At 38.7% G+C, this 24,295-nt stretch overlaps 1 long non-coding RNA gene across 1 annotated transcript in view; it reads right to left on the bottom strand.

The window, feature by feature from the left end:
• Window positions 1-3,379: 3,379 nt before the first annotated feature.
• LOC306907942 overlaps window positions 3,380-24,295 on the bottom strand; it is a 32,697-nt gene continuing 11,781 nt past the window's right edge. The window contains exons 2-4 of the long non-coding RNA XR_013787953.1: window positions 15,352-15,474; window positions 6,071-6,133; window positions 3,380-5,092 (exon numbers count right to left, since the gene is read on the bottom strand). This is a non-coding gene — a long non-coding RNA (uncharacterized lncRNA). The remainder of the gene's footprint in view (window positions 5,093-6,070; window positions 6,134-15,351; window positions 15,475-24,295) is intronic.

Genomic DNA, 24,295 nt, shown 5'->3' with positions numbered 1-24,295 from the left:
TCTTCTGTGAAGGCTGAGTGTATCGTACAATACTATCAGATATTTTGGCCTTTATAGCTATTATACTGATAGGACAGTGGAATGAGAAACATGAAATTACAGGATGAGAGCGAGAGGAACAGGAGCCGGTACCCGAACAAAAAAAGTCAATGAAAAGCTCCCAAAAAATATTTAAAATGTTACGTGTCATATTAAAGCTGGTGCTTAAGAGTGTCTTTACTTTCCCAAAAAGCTCCAGGAAAGCTGACAAAATGTTTTCCCTGTGTGTCTACTAGAATGATGTCCACCATTATCACTTTAAACTCTGTGTAGCTATCCGTGCTGTTCCATTCCCTGCACAAAATGCTTTTCATATTCGGCACCACTATTAGAAGAGTTTGGTACATTACCATGGACTTCACAATCACTTTCATGACATTCCCAGCCCCTGCCAGAGAAAAGCTTTGAAAAAAAGGATTTCCCAAATTGGCACCATCATCATTTTATCATCTGTGAGCCATTGCGATACAGCCTTTAAGAAAAGGAAATTTTCCAAAACACTGTTCCCTGTGTCTTCATTCATTTGATGCATATATAAATGAGAGCGATCACTAGTGCACAGAACACACATCATTCACACACACTAAATTGTGCTGCTAAACTGAGCATTTAGCCTCTAACTGAGCTAAACGCTGTTCTTCAGAAAAGGCCAGTCTGTAAGATTAGCTGTGTTTCCTGGCAGGAGTGCTATCTTATACAGGTAATTACTCAATTATCAGCAAACACACGGGTCTGACAATAAAGAGAAGAAAGAGAGGGAGAATACAACAGGAAAGATGCTTAAAATGAGGAAAAAGCAAACCGTTGACACATATTTAGTATCAGTGTTTTTGTGTGTATAGTGCTTGACTCGTGTCCACTACATGAATAATCTGTCTTCTGTTACTGTAAATGCACTTCTCTTAATTTAAAAGAGACCATTTTCCTATTTAACTGCTTGATTTCAAAACGAGAGCTAGTCTTGAATAATGCGTTTTCACTTGTGTCCACTGGCTGGCGCTGATGAGCAGAACTCATGGACACTATCAACATGTTTCAAACTCTTTGTCATTTTTAAACAAAAACAAAACGTTTTAGATGTTAAACTCCTCTGCATGTTAGTAATTAATTTCATGTTTAAAGATACCAAAATACCCACTGAAACAGGACAGATTCACGATCACAAATCTATGAATTGAGTTCAGTGGGCAGGACACAGCTTGTCCAGCAGACAGACGATCCCAGTAAGAATGGGGTTCAGTCAGTGTCTCTGACAAAAGCAAACAGGAGAGGAAACCCTTTTTATACAAGACAAACAGAGTAATATCAAACAAATATTGAATATACATGGTTCCTCTCACCACTTTTGTGGAGCTCACTGCATTCAGTCAAAGCGTGAGAGATGAAACGGAGCACTTCTGCCATCATTATGATATAGCACCTGCTTAAACAAGACAGTTACAGATGTTTATGTGGTACAAAAAGCCTACTTAGTTAAATAATCTAAATATTACAATATTCTATTAGAGCTTTGGTTACTTATGTTTTTTATATAATTTATAAACCGTTGCTCTACACTTTTTCTGGATAATACAAGAAAAACAGAGAAATTATAATAGTCATTATTTACTCACCCATGTGCTATACCGTATGCAATGGATTTCTTTGATCTTCGAACCTAAAGTGTTGATTTTTACTGAAATTGTGTTCTGAATATAGAGAGTTTTTTTACCATTTTACCATGATGCAAAAAAGCAGTACCCCATGCATCTCAGGATGCTTTGGGTATTGTCTGTTTGCTGCTATAACAACCAGAATGCTAGAGCAAGATACACTCCAAAACATGCTGGGTTATCAGTCTAAAAGGGACTAACCCAGCTGATGGGTTAAATTAACCCAGACAAAGGTTTATATTTGACCCAACAATGGGTTAAAATATCCCAGCATTTTGTTTTGAAACAACCCAGCACAAGTTCATTACAACCCAGTAGTTTGTCTCTTTTTGACTCAACACTGGTTTTAAAATGATACAAATATTATCCAGTTTTATAAAAATCTATTTGTAATTTAGGAACTAGATTTTTAATAAGTGTGAAAATAGATGTAAAATGTGAAATGCGTTTTATAACTTTTTCACTGAAGACCATTATTAGACAACTAAAGACTTTATGTTGTTGCTGTGGAATGGATCAAATGAATTGAAATGAACTAATAATGTGTCTGATGGAGTTTACAAAAATTCAATCATGAAGTGAAAACTTTTATGAGATCATACTTACCCATAGCAATGCTGTACTATGAACTTTATTGTAAGGGTTAACTATATGACAACACATCCAAGAATTGAAATAGGCCATGATGCATTGACCAGCAATTCTTAAGCAGAGCAGAACATCCTAGACTGTGATCTGCTTAATGCACCACTGTGTTGACCCACCCAAAAAGCTCGTTTAAACATTTCCTCCCCCTCACACAAGCACCTGCCAGTGAACTCACACCTGGCTCACAGCAGTCTCCCACAGAGAAGCCCTGTGGTGCTCCACGTTCAGACGGCATGGGTTCGAACTAACTCACTCGTACACACTCCCTCACATACCCACAGGCAGTGCAAATCCCCCTGAGACAGCCTGCCGTGAGCTAATGAGGAATTAGAGAGGACTAGGACAGCTTTAGTGGGGTTTACCTCATGCGAATGACTCACAGGAAGACCCAGAGGCCACAAAATGCATACACACACAAACACACACACACCTCATGCAGAAAAACACACACATGCATGCTCACACGCACATGTGCAAGCTCAGGCAATAACACAAATACAAACATGCACGCTCACACGCACAAATGCATGCTCAGACAAAAACACGCCATCTTTCCCACCCACAAAATCAAATCTTATAGCTTATAGACATAACTTTGTTAATACCGCGGTTACACACACCACAACCAACACTGAAAACAGTGTGCAGGTGCACATTGCTTTGAGTATATCCACTTTTTTCTAAAAATAAGTGAATGAGTTGAGGATGGACACCTACACAGGATTACAGCATCTTTAGAAGTTTAGTGGACTTCAATCACTGGGATAATTCAAGCATTCTGGAACCAAAGCAATAGTTGCTGTGAATGTTGCTTTTCATTTTAAATACAAAAAGTTGGTGCAAAGAACACATCAATGTCCAATACTTATGCATCAACCTGTCTACAAAGACGGCTTGATATGGCAGATTATTGGAGGAGATGCTGTCTCTTGTATACTATGAGTATTCTCTAATTGGAAATCAATGAACACTCAAACAGTTGATTTTACCCACAACTCACTACGAGAGGGCAGAGTTAAGTGACGCCTCACTGCATATATAAATAACATAAGTCAAACTTCATTTTATTCATTGAATGTACGTATACAGTAAACATTACATATGAAATATTGAATGAATAAATACTCAAATGAAAAGAGCATTATTTTATAACTGTTAAATTGACTACGGCCACTTCACGTTAGTATGTCCAAATGTGTGCCCACAAGCTTGATTGGAATCAGGTGAAGGACACTGGTGGTAAATGAAACTAATTTATACAATACATAAATAAACATAACAGAAAACAGACATAAGTAGCAGTTGTTTGATCTTTTTTAATCAACTGACAAAATAAACAAGACAAATGTGAGAAAAAATGTATATATTCATTTTAATAATAAAGTAGCCATATTATAACCTCAGATAGGTGTAATATAAGCTAAGCTTTATGTTAATGCCGAATGTTCGTGACAATTCCGTTTGACACAGGCTATATACGTGTCGCTCACTTATTTTTGTTCACTGCTTCCCGAAAGAGTGGGCTCAATTGTCATTCCCTATATAAAAAATTGTGACGGAATGAATGAGTGAACGGTTTCAGACACAGCAACAGATATCCCAGAAATAACGCTGTTTAAACCCATGGTGGGGTGAAAATGGACAAACCCAAACGTTGTGTTTAAATTCACATATGTTTTGGTTTGTTTGAGCTCATGTCTGGGTAAAATGTAAAAAACAGCCTTATCTCACTGGAATTCATAACTGTTTCATGTGGTGTCCGATCCGTATCAATTCGCACTATGTGAATTGTTCAAAAATTTAAGATTATTAGAAAGAACCATGTTGAAGCCTTGCCCCAACCCGACCCCAAAACCTAATGTCATTGGAGCGAAAGCAAACCACTTTTTAATTCATATGAATTATCCACCTCGTAAAATAGTAATATAACGAATTCCCATGAGACTGTGTCGATAAAAACCCAATCCATTGATAGAATCAACCCAGCATAGTTTTTTAATCTAAAGCTCTTGAATTTAGTTTTAACTCAATAGATTGACATTACATTGTCTTTGATGTTCTCTACTTAAAACGCCACATGTAAAGCCCTCCATGTGAGAACACCCAGATCAGGTACGTGACACACACTTTTGCCATGCCAGCTCTCCTCACGCACTGCTCATTACGTATTGTGCCGAGGCATACAAGGGCGGAGGGCAAAGCGTGTTGATAGAGTGATTCCACAAATCTGAGAAGGATTGACAAATGCAACCTGTCAATCCTATTCCACAAACAACAGGGGTGTAGGCGGAACCTCTGAAAAAAAACAGGATGGGGAAACAGGCTTAGTAAGGCGTTTCAAATGCTTAGAAATGGGCGTGCGTGTGTGAAAAATAGCAAGAGTTTAAAAAAAGTTCAAGTGACAGACGTTGCTTGTTACATTTGAGAATTGGCATTCTTGTCTGATGTAGCTGAAATCATAAACATGTCTATTAAACAGACAGCCTGGGAATTGTGGGAGGTGTGGATGATGTATGGGTGTGTGTGTGTAAACAGGTCTGCATAGGATTGACAGCTCGATAATCAGGCTTGTTTTCAGTTGCATGTGTAGGTGGGTATTTTGAGTTGTTTTGAGCATGCGCTCTAAATAAATTTGCATGAGTGTATACAAATGTGTATGTGTATGTGCATGTTTGTGTGCGCATTAAGCCATGTCTGCAGGCTGAGGTGGAGTACAACTGGCAGCCGGACTGGCACGTCTGGCAGGCCTCCACCTGTTGAAAGATGAGGAAACAAGGACACTCTCCCAAACAGAGAGAGAGAGAGAGAGAGAGAGAGAGAGAGAGAGAGAGAGAGAGAGAGAGAGATTATTTAGAGACTTTCACTGCCCAAAGACAAAATATTTCAAAGCAACCTTCCTGTTGTTGCATTTTTTCTGTATAACAAAGCACACCTTAATTGAACTACTGTAACTGTGCTGACTAACTAAGCATGACTTAATACTTCCCGTGTCTGTGTGTAGCGTTACATTATAATGAGTGACTCTGATGTTGATGCTATTTTTGGCTTAATATGTTTTACATTATGGAAAGAAAGAATCAATGTACAGAAAGCAAGCAAGCAAGCAAGCAAGCAAGCAAGCAAGCAAGCAAGAAAGAAAGAAAGAAAGAAAGAAAGAAAGAAAGAAAGAAAGAAAGAAAGAAAGAAAGAAAGAAAGAAAGAAAGAAAGAAAGAAAGAAAGAAAGAAAGAAAGAAAGAAAGAAAGAAAGAAAGAAAGAAAGAAAGAAAGAAAGAAAGGAAGGAAGGAAGAAAGGAAGAAAGGAAGAAAGAAGAAAAGAAGAAAAGAAGAAAAAAAGAGAGAGAGAGAGAGAGAGAGAGAGAGAGAGAGAGAGAGAGAGAGAGAGAGAGAGAGAGAGAGAGAGAGAGAGAGAGAGAGAGAGAGAGAGAGAGACAGAGAGAGAGAGAGAGAGCGAGAGAGAGAGAGAGACAGACAGACAGACTGAAAGAAAGAAAGAAAGAAAGAAAGAAAGAAAGAAAGAAAGAAAGAAAGAAAGAAAGAAAGAAAGAAAGAAAGAAACCCTGTTATCCTCTCATGCATGGACCACAATCTTAAACTTCCTAAACTTCCAACCTAAACAATCTACTGAGAAAACATCATGTCAAGCCACATTGATGTGTCGGAAAATGCACAATGCTTCAAAGCAGAGCTGATCTTTTCATTAATGACTTTTTTACACCGACTGTACACAGACCTTTCATGTGAAACAGATGCATGACCTCTCTGTTTGTAACGTATTATCCCCGCTTCATGTATTCTAGGTGAAAAGAAACAAAGAGAAAAAAACATCATAGTTTAGCCTCTATTATTTTCCCATAATGCTTTGGTGCATTCCTCCTCCTACTCCTTCCTCAAACAGACAGCAAAGAGAAAGTGTGGATTAAAAAAGAAAACAGAAGACAGGGAGTGAATAACAAGAGAAATGTTGTTGTGGTAGCCCAGGTTTGCTCAGCTGTGTGGCATTTAAACCCCACCCAATGACCAAAGCCCAACAGGACCTCTGTATCTCTCTCTCTCTCTCTTACACATTCACAGTTGATATTACCCATGAATGAGACTTGACAGTCAGGTTTGGCCAGTGTGAGCTGAACGCAACAGTTAAGGACGGAAATACACTGAGGAACTATTACGAAACCGAGGGGAACGGGAGAGAAAGAGTGAGCGTGCGAGGTTTACCGACTTAGGTTCGCAAGGGTATTGATGGTAGTGTGCTGGACTGACACAGAAACAAGCGATGGAGAGTACTGGGAAACAAGGACAAGGGAAACAGTGAGAAAGAGCGCAGGGGGACAGAGAAGTGGCTGGGAAATGAAGGGGTGAGTGGAGAAGGAGAATAGAGGGGTCAAATGAGAGATGGGAGAAAAGACAAACAGGGGGAGAGAGGAAGCACGAGAGACTGGGTGTGGTCTGCAATGGCAAGAGGCTGCAGGTTGTGCTCTCAGGGCCAAAAGTTCATTTAGGAGGTAGAGCAGGTGAGCAGGTAAACCAAGCCTGCATGTGCCTGAGTCTCACGTGGATCTCTTTTGTCTCCGCTGCTTCACAGTGGCCTCAGGTTTCTGTCCCCCCCCCCAAACACACACACATTCACAGAGGCGGACTTGTGCCCCTGGCCCCCACTCCAAATATACACGCAGACCTTTCCTCTCACTTTCAATGCGATGAATGTATAGCAAATACTAATGATGGAAATACTTTATCTTCTAGTTAAAGGATAAGTCAATTTAAAATGTAAATTTCACGAGCACCTATTGTATTATTGCTCCTGTATGACATCGCTTATTGCTCCCTGAACTCTCTGTAAGTCGCTTTGGATAAAAGCATCTGCTAAATGACTAAATGTAAATGATAATACACTCACCCACATGTCATACAAAAGCCATCCGTGTTTATTTCATCTGTCAAAAACAAATTGAGGCTTGCAAGGAAAGATTTCCAGGGTTTTTATCCATATAATGTACTTAAACGGGGGGCTGTTGGCTTTTAGTGAAGGTCCAAATTTGAGTTCATCGCAGCTTCAAAAGGCTCTACACAACACCAGTCGGTGAATAAGGGTGTTGTCTAGCTAAACAATTAGTCACTATAAGAAAACAAAAGAAATTATATAAGTTTTAAACATAAATACTGTTTATGGCAGGGGTCTTCAACTACTTTTCTTTGAGGGCCAAATTCCAAAAGTATAAATAGGATGCGGGTCAGTTTTTTTTACCATATCCTCATTTCCTCTGTTATTTTGTTTCTCTAATTTATTGCATTTGCTTCCTTTTATATTGTTTTTTTAAGAAAGAAAAAAATAAATTTTCTTTGGTGTTGGAAGCTTGTAGTAGATTCAACACAATGACAATGCAAATATAATAAGATTTACAGTCTAAAATATTCTAAATATGCATATATAAAATAAAAGACTATTGTACAAAAAATGGGGGATAATAACATATAAAAGACATTGTACAGGCTAGTATATAGTAGAATATGCATATTAACAGATTGTATGTACACTTGTGCAAATGGATAATGTTTTAAGTAGAGTTAGTGTTATATACATGTAGAAATAAATGTACATATAATAAGGCACTAAAGTGCACACTAGGAGCAGGGAAAGTGGAATATTGCCCTTAAGTAGCAGTTTTCTGATGATGTGTTTACTCAGTGTGTGCCTCTTCTTCTTTTGCATTTTATTGACGGTTGAAAATAGCGCGTGCCTCAAGGTGCATTATGGGTATGGTCCAACCATTGAGCGTACATCGGTTGTACACTCGTTATTGCGGTGCATTGTGGGATTGAATGAGTGCACTCAACAATGTTCACTATAATTTGGGACACCACTACAAAATGTATGTCCCCTGATATAGTACACTGCATTAGGGTATAGGGGGCTATTTCGGACACAGCTCTGGTTTATGGCTTACACTGCCTCGGAGTGCCTCCATGTTGCATACTCTGTAATCACATTGGAAAGGCCACACAAGACGTAAGCGGCGGTTCCGACCCAGTGTTTACAGTGTTCAAAAGTACTTTGATGTTGAATGACACGTTATATGTCTTTGTGCAAGATTATTGTTCAAAATCGTCAGTTCGTGTGCATATCAGGGATGTTAAAATCTTTTGAAATATATGTCACGAGTAACCTTTCCAAAGTGATAACGTAATACGGATGTCGTGGACAGGGGCACTTCTAGGTAACAGAGGCCCCTGGACTTAAGCTTTGCAGTATAGGCCCCTCTCCCTACTTTCCATATTTCTTAAACATTTCAATTTGTTCCTATGTACGAAATCAATTTAATGTCCTACCTTCAGAAGCTGTTCCTCCGTGTTTTTCTGGCTGAGTAGTCCTTTATAAGCTCAGTAAAATCCAGTTTGTGACAACTGCACATGACAGATCTCCGCCTGTTTTTTTTTACCAAGGCCTGTTTTGAGAATGAGCTCTCGCCCGATGCATTTTGTTACAGGCAGTGTGAGAAATTATCGGACAGTGATGTCTATGTTTGGAAACACAGAGACTAATTCTTCTTACATTTACATTTAGTCATTTAGCAGACGCTTTTATCCAAAGCGACTTACAGAGAGAGCAATAAGCGATATGTCATACAAGAGCAATAATACCATAGATACTAATACAAAGTTACTAGTTTCAACAAAAGCTAGACCACTAACTGTTGAGAGAGAGGGTAAGTGTACATAATTTGTTTTCTCATTTCTATGTCAAGTATTCACAGAAGAGATGGGTTTTTTGAAGGTTGCCGTGGTGTTTTTTTTTCATTTTGGACGAGTGCTTTAAATCGTAGAAGTTAATCTAAGTCCATTTCCAAATCTCTGCAGTATTTGTTTTGCCATTTAGTTGCAACGTCCACAACGTGGACAGTGTTGGAGACATTTGTTTTGCCGCTGCCTCAAAGGTGTCAAAAATATTACGGAGCTCCGCGACGAAATCCTTAAACGATCGTTACAAATCTACAGCAACACACAAATCAACATCAACAGTCTGGAGGGCCGTACTTGTCTTGAAAAATCGCTGCAGAATTGTATTCCACATGTTACAGAGGAAAGCGATTTTCAGTTTATCCAAGTCGAGCACAAATTAAAAGCGTTTGAACAAAAGAGAAAAAGTCTTCCGTTTCCGTATAGACGCTCACTCTCGTGCTTCTTGAAGTCGGCCATTGTTGGTCGTGGACACGTATCAGTTACTCCGAGGCAGTGCAAGCCATATATTTGTGTTTAAAAAGTATATCATTTTTTGTTTTCTTATATAGTGACTAATCTTTATGCTAGACAACACAATTCTTCATTGGCTGGTGTCGTGTAGATCCTTTTGAAGCTGCGATGAAACTGAAATGTGAACCAACAGCCCCCCGTTCAAGTCCATTATATGGAGAAGAACCCTGAACGCCTTTATTCATAAACCTACATTTTTTTCGACGGAAGAAATAAGCACACAGTTAGTATGACATGTGGGTGAGTGAAATTTGCATCTTAAAGTGAACTACTCCTTTAAATACACAATACATAAAGAGTCTTTAGAGAGGAAGTGAGTGAGCGATATGACGTGTTGCTAAGTATGGTGTTCAATACTCGGAATTTGTGTTTGTGATTCAAATCACAAAAACAGACATACCCCTACCCCCATCTTTCGCTTTCGTCAGCGCTTGGCTCGACTAATTGGCTACAAGGTTGTTTTGGTACTCGGCCCGACTTTGTCTAAACAAGTGTAATTCAGAAACCGTACCAACCCGCCTTTAATCATCAAATCTCAGTTTGTCAAATGGGTCATGAAACAAAGTTGGCTATATGGATAAAAAATAATTGATGATTTTTGATGCTATGCAATGTAATATGAATGCAACACGCTGAAAATCACATAGCAATCTGGACATTGTGAAACATTTTTTGGTTCATTGAGCAAATACATTTTACCAGTTTATTGTTATGTCACAGATCTTTCGTAGATAATAATATGATAAGTGACAATAACTTTCCTTTGTTTCACTAAAATGTTTGTATACACTTTACTGAAAGTATGTTTCTTGTCATCTAAAGACCTGTTGATGAAATTGTTAAAAATGTTACACACACTGCATGTTTTCTTTGCATGTCTCTTAAATATAAATTATCAGAAGAAACTACTAAGAGATTCTGATGCAACAGGTTTAATCGATATAATCAGATTTTTGTTGCTTGGGCTTCTCCTGTGAAACGAATGTCAAATTCATTTCATGTAAACGCTACACTATACATTTTATTAAAGCAAATTATAGTGTAGCATCTTGTACATAAACGCATTTTTTAAACATACAATAAAACATGTAACGGGACTCAACAGGATATCCTTTCACTGTTCACATACTAATAATTTGTCGACCCTCTTTCTCTCAACCTCTGCCACATTCTCAGCCGCACCCTATACCCTGTGGCATATATACTTACATGAAAAATGCAGATAATCACATTTCAGCATAATTATAAGATTTGGTTTTAAAAAGTGTTGATTGAGATGTATTATTATGAAACACGGTTTCAGGAAGCTTTTTCCATATATATGTCCCTATGTACATATACGGGCTACTTCCTTAGTAGAATATAATATAACTCAGTTTTTTAGCATAGAATCATTCATTTTTGTACACACACATCGTAAATAAGCTACATTTCCACATTTGATTAATGAACTAGGTGTGTGCATTATCACACTAAATGGGGTAAGTTGTCACAATGAAACAGCCAAAAATACATTTGTTAATAGGCTTTTCAGCTACACTCAAAGGTCCAGTGTATGAAATTTAGCGGCATATAGCGGTGATGTTGCGAATTGCAACCAACGGCTCACTCCATAACTCCCTTCCAAAGGGATAGGACTAAGAAATCGTCACATTTTCACTTCTTTGGTGAAGGAGGTCAGATATTTACAAAACGCGCTCTCTCTAGAGTTTGTCCATTTACGGCTACTGTAGAAACAACATGGTGAGGGAACCCATGGTGTATGTAGATAGAAATAGCTCATTCTAAAGTCATTAAAAAAACAAACCTTCATTATGTAAAGTCTTTATATAACTCGTGGTTATATATATTATATCGCATTTTTGTCAATAGATCCTACTAAAAATGACACACTTTAAACAGTGCAACAGTTAAAAAAGAAAAGATAATTAACCAAAGTACGGAAAAGATGTACAAGGTAGATCAAAATATCAATTCAAGGTTTTGACCAGAAAATATTGTAAATATTCATTAGTTTAAACAAAGTGTACAGTTCAAAAGACTTGCAAAAATAACAATGTGAAAAATTCCACAACTTAGAAATACATTTCCAAATACTTTTATCAAGCTTTTTAGAACAGAGCACTTGTGTGAAATTCATTCTGTTACAGAAGACAAGCCCAACATACATTATGCTTCAAAATGAATTTTAAACTGTGATGAATGCAGTGTTTTACATAGCAATAAAAAATGGCCTTAAAGGAGCTTGGCCACTACTGAAACACAATTTAATAAAAGCTCTTTTTAAAGTCTTCTCTTCTCGTGTCTATGTCAGATCACCTCACTGACGCAGTTCATGCTATTACTTGATCATTTCATTTTCGAGTTTCAGCGTTGATGAGTCCGGGTATACCCTGAGCAACTTGACAACAATTTCCAGTTCAAAAAATCATAGTTTGCCATTTCAAGAGCTCATTCAAAATCATTAGAATGAAAGCTTGCCTGTGCTTTTCCTGTTACTCTTATCAAGCCCAGAGAGCAACCTCAGAGCCCATCCTCACATCCCGGCCTCACGCGCGCCGCCTCCGCCCTGCAAGCGAATGCTAACAACAGCTCAATCTATGTGCCATAAAGAAAACAATGCAGGGTAATCTCTCCACAGACAGGAGTCCAGTTAGACCAATCAGCAGGGGAATCATCTAGAGAGCAGGGGGCTTCAGACACACTGATTGCGAGGTGATTTACCTTGGGGGAATAATGACTCATGGGTCAGGCCTGCCAGGAGAGCACCAGGCTTCTGAGAGCAACGATACTGAGGAGAAACATTTAAGATCACCTCTGGCCTGGCACACGTGCAGGTTCAGGAACGGTGGTGTATTTCTCCTACTGGGCGACTGAACTGTAGCCCAGAGGGGCTTACGGTAGCATATTCAAACCTTCCCTTTCACTCCAAATCACAAAAGACGGGGAAAAACACCCAGAGAGCCACTTCCTACAGGACAAACAGAGGTCAAGGCAAGCCAGCTTTCTTTAGATGGCCAACAGATGGGAAGAGTGATTCGTTTTTTAAGTTTTTCAAATGTAAAGTGTATGCATCGGCCGGTGTATGCGTGTACTAGGAGGCGGGCGCTGTGAGTGTATGTTTGGGGGGGTAAGAGCATCAAGTAGGCTCTCTGTGGAACCTCTCTTTGATGTGTTGAGTTTACCTCGCTTCTTAGAGGGCAGAGGAAGGGCAGAATGAGGAAGAGGGTTCATCAAAGACCAGTCTTTGGCTTTGTGAACTTGGAGCCCACAGGGCAGTATCAGAGCTCTCTGTGACCACAGGCCATTCGGATGTTAACTGGAACATCATAAATTAAGAAAGCCACCAAAGGGCAAACCAGCTGGTATACTGGGACTCTGGTTGAGGAACAAAGTATACACAAAAACCCCAAGCACAAAACAGCATACGACATGTGAAGTATACACATAAAAGTAACACTGAGATAATACATTCAATGTATATTCATCTAAGAACCTCAGAATAGTGCTGACATGTTTATTATTTATTTGTTGTTCAATCAACAAGTTAAGACACAACAATTTTACTCAAGATTTTATCACATACCATTTAATGTCAAGAATGTAAGTTTTTAAATGCCAGTCCTCTTATGTTTATTTATGTAATTATATTTCAACATAGTACAGACAAAATATAACTGCACACCCATCTCAAAGGTTGTTTTATTTATTTACACTTATTTTTATTTTTAATTTGATTTAATTTTATGTTTAATTTCAATTTCAAAATATGAAATGTTATAATAAACTTTGAAGTCAGTGTGCAGTCAATTTTTGTCTAAAGCATTTTTTTCTATCTATTCTTTATCCTTGAAAAAGTGTTTGTTCTATTATACATGTTATTTATTTATTTAAATGTATTTTAAATGTTGTAAAACATATTTGTACATTTTTTATATATCTCCTGTTTCATTTTATTAATAATACACTTTGAAGTCAGTGTGCACTCATATCTGAACCAATTTTTCTTCTAACTTCTACAGCCTACTATTAAAGGAATTCTATTTTACCATTTAAAACTGCAAGGAACCCACACTTAATAAAAGTACTAAAATACTAACATTCTAAAATGTGATTCTCAACGTTTACAGCTTTGCCTGTCAGTCGTTGGCACCCATTTCATCGAGGGGTAGGTGCGAGAAAGAGGACTGTTGGTCAGAGGTGTGGACAGGGGTTATGGATGGAGTTTTTGGGGGGCTGAGTGGGTCTATTTAGCCCGCAGCGGCAGAACGCCCCCACTCTCCCCCCACCATCCCCTCTCTCCCCGGGGCTTTGTGTGCACTGAGCCCCACTCCTCCCTCTTTTGTCACCCGGCCATTCCGCTTTGCTTAACATACACAATGGGAGCTCAGTATTCGGGCTCCTGACGCTGCATTCTGCCTGAGCACTGGGGAGTGAGCACGGCCAAGCTGGGGGAACCGGGGGGCTGGGGGGCAGAACACACATCTGACTAAATGCCACTGTGCCAACCCCTTCCCCAGCCTCCTGATACTTAAACACACACACAGCACACAGATAGAAACACACAAAGATCTAATACACAAAACAAGTGCCATCTGAACACACCATGGTATTTGGGAGAAAAACTACCCAAAATAAACACGTGTTACCACCGCGCTGTCTCTCTCGCTCTCTCTCCAGCTCTGTCCTGGGATGGCTCTACTGAAGCGTAACTGAGCTTGGCTACATGTGTATTCTCTTTATCTCTCCAGTGGGTCGCTGGGCACCGGGCCCACATGGAATTTTAGGACATGGTCCTCTGAGACTTTAGACAGAAAATTAATCAACAATGTGGGGGTGCAAATGTTCATTTAAAACAATTTAAATTATTTCATGCCCGCTTGACAAATCAATCTAAAGAGACGTGTTTCTTTGTTGTTTAATTAATATCGGGTTACAGATACCGGCAGAAAGTTCGGCACCACAAACTACATCTCATTGCTACAAAATAAACTTTCCCTAGTTAACTTAGACATTATATTCAATATTTAAAACATTGAGTCTATATGGTCCGTTTGTTTTTGTTTTTAGTTTTATTCAGATTTTGTCCTTGGCACATGATGGACTGACTACAGGTGCAATCTCACAGTCCATCCCGAACATCTGCGTCTGGTGTCTGGACACCACCAGACTTCTGAACACACATATACACATGCTCATCACACACACACACACACACACACACACAAATCCACTGATAGATCTGGGCACACAAAGTTGGGATGGATGGGTTTTAATGTGTTAGTATCTGTACGATTGTGAAACAGAAGGTAAATGTGTGGGGGTGGATGTAGAGAGTTGGAGGGTGGGTTCAGTTTGAGTTTCAAAGCCCTGCTTGTTCGCCTATATTTCACACCACAGTGACATCTTAAAGACTAGACAGGCCCAGTCTCTCTGCTCTCTTTTTCACATTCGGAGGAAAAAAGAAGCTGGGTAGACTGTGTATGTGCGCTGGAGAGGGGGTTATATGTAAATAGCCCCCAAAGGGGATTTCAATTTTATGGGTTCCGTATTTAGTTCAACCAACCTGAATAATCAAATGTGGGAACAAAAAACCCTCCCAACTTTCTACTTCTCACATCTCACCCCTCGATTCACACACAACCTTATATCTCTCTGCATCCTGCCCGCTGAGAACCGACTCCCTTCTGGGTCTGCAAACCACACAAGTGAGAAAAGAGAAAGATGAGGAAAGCATTTTGAGGAAGGAGGATGCAGACTTCATACCTGATCAGGCAGCGCAGTCAGCTCCTGATTACAACATCATTTTCCCAGCAGGCCTTCTGCCTCATCCAGCACTGCTGAATATGGAGCGGATGGGCAGCCAATCACAGAACGGCTCTCTCTCACCTAATGACAGAAATAAGGCTTGTTTGGATCGATTTTCTCAGACTTTACGGGCTTTCTAGAGAAAGCCACACAACGAGAAAACTGTATTATTGCGTGGGAGGTCTAGCATGTAACAGAGCTAAAATAGTTGACAGATCATAGGATTACACAGAGCTAGTGGTATGGGAACATTTTGAAGAGAAGTGTTTGTAGCTTGCCCTTAAACCATTATTTTATATTTTGCTAAGATTATGCAGTGCTATAAATATTCCAAACGATGACAAGATCATAATACTACATCACAAGCAGTAGTTACATCATGTGGGTAACATTTTGATAGTAGAGAAGCAAAGTGTATGATAATAGATTTCATTGAATCTTCTTGGTTAAAGGAACAGTTAACACAAAAATGTTAACTCTGTCATCCTTTACTCACCTTCGAGTTGTTTCAAATCTGTATAAATTTATTTGATGTGATCAGCACAGAGAGAAATATATTTGGAAGAAGACCTGTAACCAAACTATTTTGCAGAAAAAAATGGTAGTCGAAAAGTGTCCCAGAACTATTTGCTTCCTACATTCCTCAAAATATCTTCTTTTGTGTTCAACAGAACAAAGAAATGTATAAACCAATTTTTCCTATTTTGGTAGTCAATGGTGGCCAATAACTGCTTGGTTACAAGCATTCTTCCAAATATATTTATCTGTGTTCATCACAACAAAGACATTTGTGAAATGTGAACTGTTCCTTTAAGTGGATCTCACTTGAGTCTTGCTTTCAGATACATTCCCATTTTCAATAGTCTTTCAAATGGAAGATTATGACAAATGTATGTGTGTTGTTTTCATTTTAAAGCTAGTAAAAATCAAGCTGTCATCTCCCGAGTGTTCAATTCTTCTTCAGCGTAAATGACATTCTTTCCATTGGCAGGACTTGCACAAAGGCTTATGACACTCTGCAAACCTCTGAGGGTGTAAAGCACAAATCCCTTGATCTCTGTCAAACTGCATTAAATCCTTAATGTGCTGCTTGTAGTACACTAAAGGATGATTGAAAAGTCTTTTCAGATAATCATAAGGAACAAATTTATACGAGCAGTGATACGTGTTGTCAATACCATTTTTTCAACTGGTGAGTCGGAAACTAATACAGTATCACAGGACTGTAGGGTCCTGGACAGCAGGGACATCTTATGTACATGATATTGCAACTAAGCTATAATGGCAAATAGAAAGTATAGCTAAATAAGTTGGCTTATTAAGGGTGGAGAAAACACTTCCCGTATTTTTGCACATATCCATCATTCCTTTGGTGAGAAGCCAGAAAATTAAGGCAGTTACCAACATGGACAGGTTGTGTGACATGTCCTCATCCTAAAAACTATGACACATACTATGGCAGGTTAAAGAAAATATTACATCAAAACAGATACATATAGGGGTGTTACTATGTTAATACGATGAGTATTGATATTATGTTATTTCAAAACATACATAAAAAATTCAACATGTTTAAAGTTTTATCTTAACAGCCATAATGGTTGCAAACTCTCTCTCTATCTCTGTCTTCCTCCACTAAAAAAATAAAAGAGAACACACAAATTAAATTTTTTTACAATGAATTTGACTGATAACATATTGTAATTCTTTAAAAAAATCAATAGTCATTGTGGTAATATTGTTAACATGAATTCCTTTGATCACAACAATCGTGTAGTAAAATTCGTATATTGTGTCAGCCATATTTGGGTCACTACTTATATCCAATTTAAAATCGGTCAAGTCATTTTGTGACGATAAGATGACAGAAAGAAGAATTTTGTTTTCTATCTGGATCTGAGCTTAAAGCAGAACAGATCAAAAATTATAGAAAAAGCCCTAGGAATAACTTGCCTGTTTCCAATTCCTCCTTTTACATCTGAATGAATTCTTAATAATCTAATCTAGACAAAATAATACATTTCACATGAAACAGGAGCTTTAAACATTAAGGCCTTATTTCATAAACAAGGCTTAGCCTAAAGCAAGACTATGCCTTAGTTAATTTAGGCTATTTAAGTGACTTTTATTAAAATGCTTTAGAAAAAAACATTAATGATGTGCATCTTGAGAAAAAACAATGGCACTGACATCTCTTAAAATACTGTATGTCAGGGCAAGCTGTTCAGGGCTAGCTATTTTCAGTTAAAACAGCTTAAAATTCATTTTAGTCTGGGACTAGCCTAAAGCCTTCCTTAAAATGAAAAAATTTCATAAGAAAGTGCTTTAATATATTTCCTTAACCTGTTTTAGTTTAAGAAATTATTCTATTATCAAATCCAGAGGTCAAATATTCCTCTATGCAAAACTCAATATCTGAGACAAATTGCTTCCACCAATGCAGAAAACGAGAGCAAGGCAGGAAGGTCTGCAGGACTTCATTCTCTCCACCAGCAGGAGAACAACCCATCTTGGCAATGACACAGCTGTGCTCACTGAAGGCTGTACTAAACCTCTGAGAATCATACACTCAAATCTCCATCTCTCTTTAATTCCCTCCTCAGACATCATCACACATTGAAACTTCACTGCATCAATATTAAAAAGATTCCTGGCTGTTGGGCCCCACACAAATCCTCAAGCCACCTTAAATCCCCAACTTTGACCCACCTGTCAGTCAATGAGGTGGCTGCTACTGAACTTCAGCAGGCAGCACAGCTCTCACAAACACAGAGGCCTCTTTTACATCTCAAACGGATTTAGACTAAATACTAACGACTCCCAAACAGGAGACGTCTAAACACCCATCACTGTCAGGTCTCTGCATATGGAGGGTATTTAAAACTGTCTAGAAAAGGTTATTGAAATGCAAGGGGCATTTTGTGTAATTAAGGATATACATAAATATGTCAACCGTTTGGGTGTATCGAACTCCACAAGGCTTTTTAAACAACTTTTAGGAAGGAATATCCATTTTTTCAGAACTTTTAAATTTACTTTAAAATATTGAATTATTTAAAATGTTGAATATACAGTATATACATATATTTTTTATTTGACCCTTGACCACAAAAAAATAAATTGAGATTTACATTTAATATGTAAGCTTTTTGATGTATGGTTTGTTAGGATAGGACAATATTTGGCAGAGACACAACTATTTGAAAATATGGAATCTGTGAGTGCAAAAAAAGTTAAATGATGAAAAAATTGCCTTTAAAGTTGTCCATCAGAGGCGCTGTAGCAGGCCTGTGCTAAGAAGAAACAGGTTTTTTTCCGTGCTCACCACAATAATGTCATTGAGGAGAGTAGATTAATCCGATCACTAAAAACGTTTCCTAAATGTTTCCTTTTAACATTTGAGGTCTGAAATATTAGGAGCATTTTTCTCCAGTTTTCATTTTCTGCAAATAAATGCTAAAAATCTAGTTTTATTTATAATTTAGGGGAAATATGGTTAGTACTTCACAGAAAAAAACAAAAATGATCATTTTACCTAAATACATACCTATAAGCAAATTCCAAAAAATGGAAAATAATATTTAGTTGGTCTCTTAGTTTTTTTTCCATGGCTGTATATATCCCAATTACACTTTGTTTTTGCTGATATGTGTACATTTTACTCTCTAATGTGTCAACACAAAGAGAAAACTTTTAGAAAACCTGAAAAATGTAATAACTTGCCAATGAACCTCTAAAGTTCTAAAACAAACATTTTAGTATGTTCTCAAGCTGTCACAATGCACGCCTTAGGTCAAACTATCACACAAGTCAGGTGGGTAATAAACAACGAAACATCAAACTTCATTCAGTGTTCACATGCAAAGACAGTCTCTGCAATAATTAGTACATGACAGCCAGCCTACACGTACATACCAGCTCTATGTAATTTGCAAAGAACACACCTGTTTAGACACGAATAACAAGATACTCAGGTGAGATTACCCCATAACAAACCACACCATAGAAGGACCGCAAACCTTTTTGATTTTAACATTGTCACATGGAGTGTTCATGGAAATCTCAATGAAAATTTTCCAACAGGTGCTATGTCAGGGAAACACATGAAAGTAATAGGGGGAAAAGGAATAAGAGAAGGCGAAATCATCAAATGACGGAAACTTCCCAATTACGTGACAATTTAAGAAAAATGCTTTTTTATGACTCGTTCGGTCACTAAATCGCTTTCCCCTTTTTTCTCCCATCGTCTTGGCTATTAAATCACCATCTTAACCCGCTGACCCAGGGCCAGGGCTGTAAAAAAGCCCCCCGCGGGTCACAGGCCTGATTGGAGCATTTGAATATGAAATGGACTCGGCTGGGCATGGAAACAGCTCGGCACTGCGAGAGCCACGCTGACCCCCAAGAGAGGGGCCCACCGATCAACGCTTCTGAGGACACAGAGTTCTCACTCCTTGGTTCTCTTTCCCTTCCTTCACTCTCCCTCTTTTTCAAACTCTCCAAGTATGGATTTACATGGCACGCAAGGAGGGAGAAAAGGAGAGAGGGATGAAGGGAGGGAGTTTGGAGAAAGAGTAGGAGAGCATTTGAATAAGAGAAGAAGCAATTCCTGTTAGCATGACAAAAGAGGCTGCCATCATTCCTGATTGGTGTCACGGAGAGGCTCTATAGCCGGCCAGGCCCCCTGCGTGGGTTGATGTGTGGAGCTCAGGCATGTTTATGCATCCGAGGTGTGATATTTGCTGGGGGTTCGGAGAGAGGGATGCGAATGAAGTTTTTAGGACAATGTGCGCATTTCACAAGAAAATAAAGGTTTACGTCTCATTTGACCCATACGGTGCATTTTCAAGCACCCCTTAAAAGAATATCTCCTTAACCTTCAGTTAAAAGCCAAGACTGGTTTCCCACGAAACAGGGCGTTTTAATGAGCTTTAAAACCACAGCAAAACTATTTTGACAAGCGTAGCCTGTAGGCGCAGTCAACGTGAGTATACGCAGTGCTCAATGAGATGAAAGTCAAATGCAAAAAGAGGAAAACATGCAGCTCTGTGCCGGGTCCTGCATTTATAGGCCATGGCTGGTTTATCTCCTGACATCTCCAGCTACTGTTTAATACTAGCTGATGTTCCTCCTCTTCACCAATGCGAGTTACCAGTAGCGGCCTGTTGAAGATCTCTCCGCAAGCTTTTTACAAGCTCAATCACATGTTAATAGCCCCTGGAGAGCTGCCGTGAGTGACAGCCTGAAGTGGACTAAATAATAAGGCTGTTGATATATGCGAGGGTCTTTGAAGCATTTAAAAATATATCATATTATGCAATTGTGGGTTAAACACTAAAGAGTAAACATACTGGAGAACAGCGAGCTACTTCAAAAGAATGACACAAAACAAATAGAATTGTTCCTGTATCAATTGGTAGTGCATGCTGCAAGCAAGTCATGGGTTTGTTCCCCAGAGAATGCTTGGACTGTTAAAATATATACCCCAAACGCATTGTAAATCTCTTTGGATAAAGTCACATGCCAGAATGCATTTAAAGCAAACTTGTTGCCTTTTAATTTGCTGACTCTCGTCCTATTTTATGATCTTAACTGAGAAGTCTTTTGTAATTGAGCTTCTAATCTACACTGGGTACCTTTTGTTTGGTGCTCATTATGAAACCATTTAGATACAAATAATACAATATTTCATCATTTCTAACAATACTGTTGTCACAATATTTTGGCATTGGCAATAACCGTGATTTTAATAAACATGACTATTTATATCGTGTTAATACTACAAGTGACAATATTGTAAAAAATTCCATGTCAGTCTGTTTAACACTATAACTACGTAGGTGGCAGAAAAAAGAGCCACAATGGTTACAAACTCGTTCTCTTATTTTATCTTTTATGACTATTTATTTATTTATTCTTTTATTTTATTTCAATAGGTCACGATGATATCCCATATAGCATTGATTTAATCTTCAATCAATGCTAAATTAGTTATTTATTTACCTTGATCAACATTAAATCAATAAACTTCGCTATCAGGGACTGTTATTAAGAATTCTGTTGGTCATAGGTCTAATAGTCATAATCCGATATTGTGTCAATCTTACTTTTAACCATAAAACATTAAGACCCTGTATCATATTTTATTGACTGAGCATGCCATGTATCTCAGAACACATTAACATGGGGAGCCAAAGGAAGTGGAGTTGGACGCAGTCACTGAAAAAGGAGTATGAAAGTGAGAACACATTACTTTTGTACTCCCTCCAGACAATGAAGACATGCTCTAATGTGAGCTTTGGCACACAAATGCACATCTCCCAGAGAACTGGCTGACTGACAATGGCAACTAATCAATAAACAAGTGAGGCACCTCTGCATGAGGTCTTATTCCCATGGGCATTGATGCAAGCATGGAGAACTTCCACAAGATCTTCACCTGAGTGCGGACATTCACTAATAATACAAAAGATAAACCTTGGCCTTTAAACGTCTGGTGAATCAAACAAATATTTCGAAGCATCCTCGAAACACCTGACACTACACATATGACAAGGAGCCATCAAACAGACGGAAGAACCCAGAACACCGTTGTTCATCTGTCAATCTCTGTTTCTTTCTCGATGACCCAACCTACACTAATCAATATTTGTGGCCTAGATGAGAGACCCATTCGCGCCTGTTTCACACCCCTCCCCCAAAACCCCCGTACCACATGTATTGTCTCTATCTTCCCAACTATGTCTACTGTCCGTGTGCATGTCCAGCTTATGATGTTCTAGTTACGTAATATACGAACTCAGTTCGAATGCTCTAAAGTTTAATTTGTAGCTCTAGCCTAGTGTTGGTCACACTCCACCCAGTTCCATTTTCGCAAGGCTGGGCAAGAGACATGCACCCTAAAACCTGTTTCCATCCTGCGTCAGAGAAACCTATCGCACCTGCTCCACCCAAAAGCAGACGTTAAGGGCAGGGTAGTTCCATGTTTAGGGAATTTCTGCAAACAGGGACTTAAGGCTTCACAGATGTGCAAGGGGTTTTCACTTTATTATTAACCCCCCAGGCCACCATTTTTCGAATCATTCTTAGTGCGACTGAAAAGGGAGAATCCAGAAACACATTCAATAGACTATGGACATCTTCCAAATAGGGTTGTGACGGTACAATAAACATATCTTACGATATTATACCAGCCGTAGTGTCACGGTTTCAAGTAGTATCACGGTGCTGTGTCATGTTCATAATTGAAATCTACAAAATAAATACAATTTCCGACATTTTGTATTTACTGCATTATGCTGTACACTATAATGTTTTGTATTATTAACTACAGAAATGGGATAAGTTGTAGCAAATACTGTTTACTATGGTAAGACTAAAAAACACTAGTGTCTAGGAATTTTACAAAAGTTTACTATAGTAAATACTAAAGTACACTAGTACATGTTTTTACGTGGAAACTAATGCAAATGTTCGATTTATACAGCAATGTTTATAAAGGTAAATGTTAGGATTGCTTTAAATGTGAAACTAAAATGACCAGTATGTGGCAGCAATTTTTTACTGAGTCATGGATGATTTATTCGAGAACGAAGCAAGTGACTTGATGAATGACTCACTAAATCATTATCTCGTCAGAGTCGCTCAAAACACGGATCCATTTAGGAGAGAAACACATCAAAAAGGGAGATGTAAGTGTTCAAATTAACGTTAATGCGCGTGCAAGATTCCTCTACGATGCTACCGTTATAAAATTAAAAATGTCCCAAAAAATAGAGCCGTATCGCAGGTACTTTGAAGCTTTAGCATTGCGATGCTACCGTAGCACTGGTACACCGTGCAACCCTTCCAAATACTATAAATAAACAGGATTTAACATTTAAGAGGGGGTAATCTTGGAGAAAGATTCTGTAATGTTTTATCTTCCAGGAACTATGTTTGAAAGATATTCTTGATACATACAAGACACTCATAGCTGACACTATCGTGCCGTAACTCGACAATTATATGAAAACATTAGTATCATTAAGAAAGTCTTAATGATAGGCCTACAATAAAATCACTTCAGTATACAATATCAAACACCAAAAGGATTCCAGTCCATACTGCTCAGAACATTGTCCCTCTGTGTGCCTCTCATTATCTATGGTCTTTTAATAAAAGCTGAGTGTGACCTCGTGTTACGGTTCTCTTAATTTGAATGATTTTCTCTACATTGACATCAATGCGCGTCATTTGCACCTGGACTGCAGGGCCAAGCCTGATCTGCAGCGGCAGCCGCCCTTTAAACCTCCCACTCTACATTCTTTGTAGTTGTGTAATGCCATGGAGATCCAACCATGGCTATAATTACCAACAAACATCAGAATTATTGGAGAAGAGCTGACGAATCCACCTACACTCAATTTGTGATGACCTTTGTCAGGCCACGTTTGTTTGTTTATGATTAAACGACAAACATAAGATTGAAAACATGAACAAGTGAGTGAACAAGTTAGAGACATATGAACATAAAATATTACATGAACATAAAATACAGAGAGGAACCAAAATTGTGGCACGCACTGCAAGAAGAGGAAGAGGTTATGTTTACACACGAGGCAAACAGTAAACACACAACAGATAGCAGAAATGGCCTTAGGCCAGAGAGGTGAGTGTGTCTCTCAGATAAAGTGCTGGAGAATGGACGTCGCTCTGAGGTGGGATGAGACCGTGAGGGTAAGCTCAAAGTCTTGACCCCGTAAGGATTGGATGCCATTTTCCCACGGCGGGAGCTGATCTAATAGGGGCTCATCAACGACATCTGCCCCAGTTCAGGGAGATTATCTCACCCCCACACCTCCACTCCGTCCCCTCAGCCCACATAAGTCTCAGTCCAGTGGACAGACCCAGCAGCACTGCC

Source organism: Barbatula barbatula (assembly GCF_947034865.1).
Source record: "Barbatula barbatula genome assembly, chromosome: 18".
Taxonomy (NCBI): Eukaryota; Metazoa; Chordata; class Actinopteri; order Cypriniformes; family Nemacheilidae; genus Barbatula; species Barbatula barbatula.
This window is presented reverse-complemented; position numbering and strand designations above follow the sequence as displayed.